The sequence below is a fragment of the Sparus aurata genome, chromosome 24 (genome assembly GCF_900880675.1).
Source record: "Sparus aurata chromosome 24, fSpaAur1.1, whole genome shotgun sequence".
In the NCBI taxonomy this organism is placed as follows: Eukaryota; Metazoa; Chordata; class Actinopteri; order Spariformes; family Sparidae; genus Sparus; species Sparus aurata.
The window spans coordinates 17,295,975-17,302,133 of record NC_044210.1 but is presented as its reverse complement, the minus strand read 5'-3'; the positions used below and the strand labels follow the sequence as shown (position 1 = coordinate 17,302,133).

Below are 6,159 nucleotides of genomic sequence, written 5' to 3'. Positions count from 1 at the left end.
ATGTCAAACAGTAAAAAAAAAGGACGCCTTCGAAACATCTGCATGTGAGGTGTTCTGGCCTCGACAATGTCGCATTTCATGTGTTAATCCTATTCTCTGCAGCTCTTTCTCCACCGGCAGCTTATGTACGTTTCCTCGATTAACACCTCCTTCCTATTTTGGGAGCTCGGGGAGTCATTTCATGGTAACCACATTTGCTTAATTACATAAGAGAGACAAGAAGAAACAGAAAGAGAGAGGGAGAAAGAGGAGGCAGACTGCTGCGCTGCTCTTTAGCTCAGAGACGATGCTCAGACTCGAATCCAAACGCAATTAAAGCTGGCCGAGCGCCGAGGGCACTCCAGGCTGATGAGGGGGATTGTTGTGGAGGAGAAGCCGGTGTTCTGGCGCCTGGTGGTTCAACCTGGGAACCTCCGATATCGAGACTTTAACGTGAAAAACAGGATCTGACACCGCCGCGTCTCATCAGCATACTCAGCCCTCAACTACTTCTGTCAGTTAGTGATTTCCTGCATCTCCTGGGACGACCCGGCCCTCTTTCTGAAAACCAAACATGCAGTGGATTTTAGTCTGCGTCCTGCTCTTGTGCATAAAGAAATTGATCACTCTAGCACCTCTCTGATTGATTGCTCTCTGTTTGAATGCTGATCTTAGGTTGTATATCGAACCTTTTATTGGTCAAAAATCTCAAACTGAAGGCTGAAATTAGGGAAAGATCTTCAGTCAACCTTTATGGGGAGACACAACAGGTGATTACGGTACATTTTATGCTAATACATGTCACCATTAAAGCCAATTAGTTTTGTATTTAATGTTTTCTTGTATTTTACGCTTAAAATATGGAAATGCAGCATTATCTCGTTAGAAATGCACTAATTTGCATTTCCGGACAGAAATCTGAACATTTTAGGAATAAAGTGTTCTACAATTCCAAGTACAAATGACATATCAACACATCGCTCTGTAAAAACCTACAGAATATAGGTAGGAATAAAACTGGAGAGTTCGATGTTTATAAGTGATGCTGAAGTGGAGATTTAGGGATTTCATGGTGAGTAGTTCTCCAGGTAAAGTCCCCGCCTCGTGCAGGAGGCTCGTGGTTCAAATTTCCCCTGTAGCTTCTGCAGCATGAATTAAAGTTTGTCTGTTATAAAAACTTTAATTTTGAACCACAAGACGGTCTTGAGACGTCTGAAACCGAAGTTGAAAAGACGTCTAAATGGTAAAAAGTTCAATTCTGGATGTCAGTCGGACGTCAATCTCAAAAAAACTTTCCTTCTGGTTCATCGATTGGACGTCGTTAATGTTTCTGCTCGGTAAAAGTTTGACCCAGGTTAACTCGTTCCAGATGGACTCGTCTCCAACATTACAAACGATCCTGACGCTCCTCTTCAAACAAATTAAAAATCTGAAGGGTCAATAACAGACTGAATGTTGCTCATGATTGGAGCTAAAAGTCCAAAAATCTTTTCACAACAGGATCAGTGGAGAAGTAATCAAACCAATCATCTGTTGAAGCCTCGCTCGGATTGAAATACAGAAACGGACGAGACGTTCAATTAAAATATCGCAGATGTTTGAGAAGTACAAATACGCAGACGTGACGGCGGAGGGGAGTTAAAGTAGAGGGTGACTTCTGGCTTCTTCCTCCATCAGCCGGCTCCTCGCTGAGAGCTGCAGCCAGTCAGAAAGACGACTGGACTTCTGAAATACATTATCCTGTCTGCAGCAACACACACACACACACACACACCAATGAAACACATACTGCATTCAATCTGTCTTTTCCTGGAAGGATTTGCACGTTACACTTAAGAATAATGCATTCAGCCTCTCCTTTGATTCGACTGCTCTGCCTCACACACACGTTACCTCACATTTTCTTATATTTTTCTATTTTATCCCCTTTTTTATGACATGTTTAAAACCTGCGTCAGCGTTGTAGGTCGGTTCGATTAAACTGCTGCGATCAGAACAGGTACGTTCACATTTCGTGATCTTTCCGCAAAACATCTTGACAGTCGTGACCTCGTATTAGCTGAGCTGCACCATCACAACATGACACAACACCACTGTGAGTCGTCGCTACGTCGCCTCAACGATGTGTCCTAGAAACGGCATCTATCAGCGACAACAGGTGCGTTTTGCAAGGACAATAACGTCCGTCAGATCACAGTTTGCTTTGCTTTCAGTTCTGGGGAATAAATTCTGCGTCTCTCTGAATTTTAAGACCCATGACGACCTGTATTTGGTCACTCGGTCACTTTAAGCACACTAAAAAAAAACAAAAATATGTCGCATTTGAGCGTAACACTCGCAGAAATAACAAGCGTCACCTCGGCGTAATTGGAAAACAATATATTAAGAAGTGAAGTGAAGACGCGGACCCACATCGAGCTCTGCGTTTCGCCTCGAGACGCCTGACGGAAAGTGACAGGAGGGAAATGAAATTAGCTGCTCGTGCACCAAAAAATTGACTATATTTAACCTGGACTTTTGTTTCCTGTTTGCTTATTTTAAATCTCGCTTTTAATATTCATGATAAATACACAGACACGTCCCTGAATTATTTAGGAATAAAGAAACAAACTGTGTGCGCGTGTGATTATAGACTTCCCCTCCCGCTCCTTTAAACACACTCACACTTCCCCCAGATGGCTTCCTCTTGTCTCAGCGGCCATGTTCATCACTCCTCTCCGCCTGGCTCCGACACGCTCTCCACTTCATCACTGTCAGAGCAGCAGGCGTCTGTGTGTGTCTGTGTGTGTCTGTGTGTGTGTGTGTGTGTGTGTGTGCATGATTTCATTTCGTCAAACGAGTGTATACCTCTGTATGTTATCCGACCCGAGCCGCCACAACGCTGCCTTCCCAGAGACACCGACACACCCCTGCCCGTTTGATGCAAACACTGACATTAATTTCAATTACTTCCTCCTCGAGGTGCCAAGCGAGGAATAAATGAAAACAACAACAAAAAACAAAACGCAGCCGGCGTTTGTTTCCCCCCCTCCTCCTCCTCCAAAGGCCGCTGAGGACAGCAAATCCCTCCGCGCTCGTCCGACGCCCGACTCTTTTCTATTTTAGGTCGACTTTTAAGTTTTTAATTTGGATTGATTACGGCGGCGTAGGAGTTGCAGCCGCCGAGATAATGAACGCTCTGGGAGAGGGAGAGCTGAAACATTATTAATGAGACACTTAAAGGTGAGAGAAGGAGAGGATGACGAGAGAGCGAGCGGAAAAGAGGCAGATAAATGACGGCAGAGGAGGGTTGATGTTTGGGGAAGGAAGAGGGCAAAACGAAAAAAGGAGAGCGATTGAGGAAATTAGGCGGCGAAAGGAAAGGAAGTGGAAGAGTTGAGGGAGGAAATTAAGACGGGAGGATATCTTGAATGAGGAAATATAAGAGAGGAGACGAGTGAAGGTGTAAATAATCAGGTGTGTCCGAAGAACCGAAGTCTAACGCGGCGTCCTGAGAAAGATGGCCCCCCGTTTGTGGATTGAAAAACCCAATAACAACAGAATCTGATGAAGAAGTTCAAGGGTTTGTTTGGAGCAACTCTACAGCACCTGCCCTCTGATTTAATCCACCTATTTTAAAATCGAACAACGAATCACCTTTAATGAGCTCGATGTATGGTTTTTTTTTTTTGCCTGAGAGGAAAGTGCTGATGGGAGTCGTAGTTAATGTGTCCTTACATGCACTAATGTTCTCTGTGCATCCACTGCTTTCCATAAAGAAAAGAGACGAAAATAGCACATGGCTCAAAGGGTTTGTGGCAGCGTGATGAGGAAAGATGCACAAAGTAAATGCGGGTGAGTAATGAGAGAGGGGGGAAATTAGACACAGAAGATCAACTTCTTATCTTTGTGATTATTTAATGCTTTTCTAAAGATTTAATTAACGTTCTCGCAGCTGAAAGCCGCGTTTCTTCTTCTTGTTTTTGTCTTCTCTTGCCTTTTTTGGCCATAAAAACACAGAATCATTGCGTTGATATCAGCTTAAAACGAGGCATACCTCCTCAAAAGTTAATATTATGTAGATTAAGCTTCTCACCTGACAGCAGCACTGCAGCTTTATGAAAGCTAGAAATCAAAAAAAAAGGAAAGGCAGGGAGTCGAATGATTTCTGTTGCTGTTTCGAACGACTTCACCTGAGTAAGCGCTGATGCACGGCCAAGCTGCGTGTTGTTGGAGAGGCTGCAGAAGCGATAGCATTAATAAAAGTGATCCCCACGGTGCTGCAGATGTGTTCCTCATTAGTCTCTGCTCCGCTATAGAAAACCCAAATTGATTATCACTGCAACACCTCTCCAAACTCTTGTAGAGGTTTTTGTTTTTTGTTTTTGCTGCAGTACAAAAAAAAAGTCTCAAGACGAATGGAGGATCGATTTTCCCCTCGAGGAGGTCGCGCTCGTAGAATCGTTCCCCTCCTCGAGCCAGAAGTCTTTCCTGGAGGATGTGAATGAAGAACGCTGCTTCAGACTTCAGGGTTTGTTCAAAGGTTTGTGGAAAAGCGTGAGGGAGTTCCCCAAGGAGCCGTCTCGGGACCCCCAACAAGTTCTGAAGGGTCTTTGAAGAACAGCTTCCAGTTTTGAGATGATGTTGAAATTCCTGGTGGGTAATATTAGAAATTCCTATAGATTGGCTCCCTATAAACATCTCTTTCACTGCCATTACTCGGCCTGCCAGCCGGCTCGATTTGTCCTGTAAGAAAAACAAATTACAGCACAAATGAAGCATGATTGCCGTCGTGCAACCTGAACAGGAAGAGGCATTGTTTACTCCAGGTAAGTGCAGTGGAATAACTGTAAAAACATTGTGAATCTACATTTACGAATTATTCACAGTTTGGGTAGTTCAGAATATGCCAGAAGACTTGCACTGCCACAGGAAGTTAGCATAAAAAATAATAAGCTAACATAACATACAACACATCAGGGTTTTGCGGTCAAACTGTGTTGGTTTTTTTGCTTTGGACGGTAGCCAGGATGCATTCCTGCTTTAAGATTTACTTTAAATACAAAATAAAAGTTATAAAAGTGAAAAATCTTCCATTGGCTGACATTTTAACACCAAACAACACTTTCTAAAACACTTTCTACAAGCCTATCGTATCAGGGTTTTGAAGTTTAACAAGTTTACAGTGATAATTAACACTATTTGTCAATTATCATCCTTCGGTATCTCTTCCTAAATAGTATTTGGAGACAACAAAACAAATCAAGCATCATAGTTCAATAGTGATAAAAGAAACAGTGGGGTCTGTGGATTATCCTGAGGCACATGACATCATTTCCAGAAAAATATACTGACTATATTTGTGATAAAACATATTATTTGGGTGAAGTGATCTTTTAAAAACCTATATATAGTGTGCTCAACTAAAACAAGAACCTTAAACTAAAAATCCAGAAGTTGTAAATTCTATTTTTAAAGTTTGTCAGTGATATTTTCAGCGTAACCCAGCTGCATTCATGTTTGAACCTACAGCGAACATACAAGACGACAGATGGAATTACCATCGCCGGCGACAGCGAAGAGGCTGGATGTTTCAGAGTGTGTTTGTGTGCGAGTCTCCAAAAAAGTATACACACTTACACACCTGTCAGTGCTTCACCTGATCCTGCAAGGAAAACAGCATCTCGAGGGAGCAGCCGGCGGATCCTGAACACCAGCAGCTATATATAAGACACATCATTTGCATCAAGACTACAAGTGTACAACAGCTTCATCGAGGGATGTACTCTTGTTCATATTTTACTCACTTTCGCCTGTTTCATCGTGCCGCTGGTCCTTGAAGCCTTCTTTCTTTCCTTTACATCAGGTTTCATGCTGCTCCCTGACATGCACCGACACTCTCCTGCCACCTGAAAATGAAAAGACTCTCTTTACATTCCTCTGAATATTTCCAGCGCCATCCATGACTAGCATTTCATTCAAACCTGACACCCCGAAGGTCTGCGGTCCCTTCGGTTTGCTCAACAGGGGTCCCTGACACCTCGCCAAGTGATTGCTGGTGGTCTGTAGTCAGCCGGGGGAGGGTATCTTATTTCAAAGGCAGAGAAGAGACAGATTTGTGGAAGCCTTAAAGCCCTAAAGGCTGGCTGGCGCCTCTTATCCTCTATCCCAGTCAGAGGAAGCAAAAGCCTCCTGCCGAAC

General features: G+C 43.4%; 1 long non-coding RNA gene across 1 annotated transcript; it reads right to left on the bottom strand.

Moving 5' to 3' along the window:
* Nucleotides 1-3,933: 3,933 nt before the first annotated feature.
* LOC115577273 (uncharacterized) lies at nucleotides 3,934-5,940 on the bottom strand. Its single transcript, XR_003983076.1, has 3 exons — nucleotides 5,766-5,940; nucleotides 5,603-5,678; nucleotides 3,934-4,704 (listed from the first exon to the last, which is right to left on the bottom strand). It is a non-coding gene; the product is annotated as an uncharacterized LOC115577273 (long non-coding RNA).
* Nucleotides 5,941-6,159: the final 219 nt, after the last annotated feature.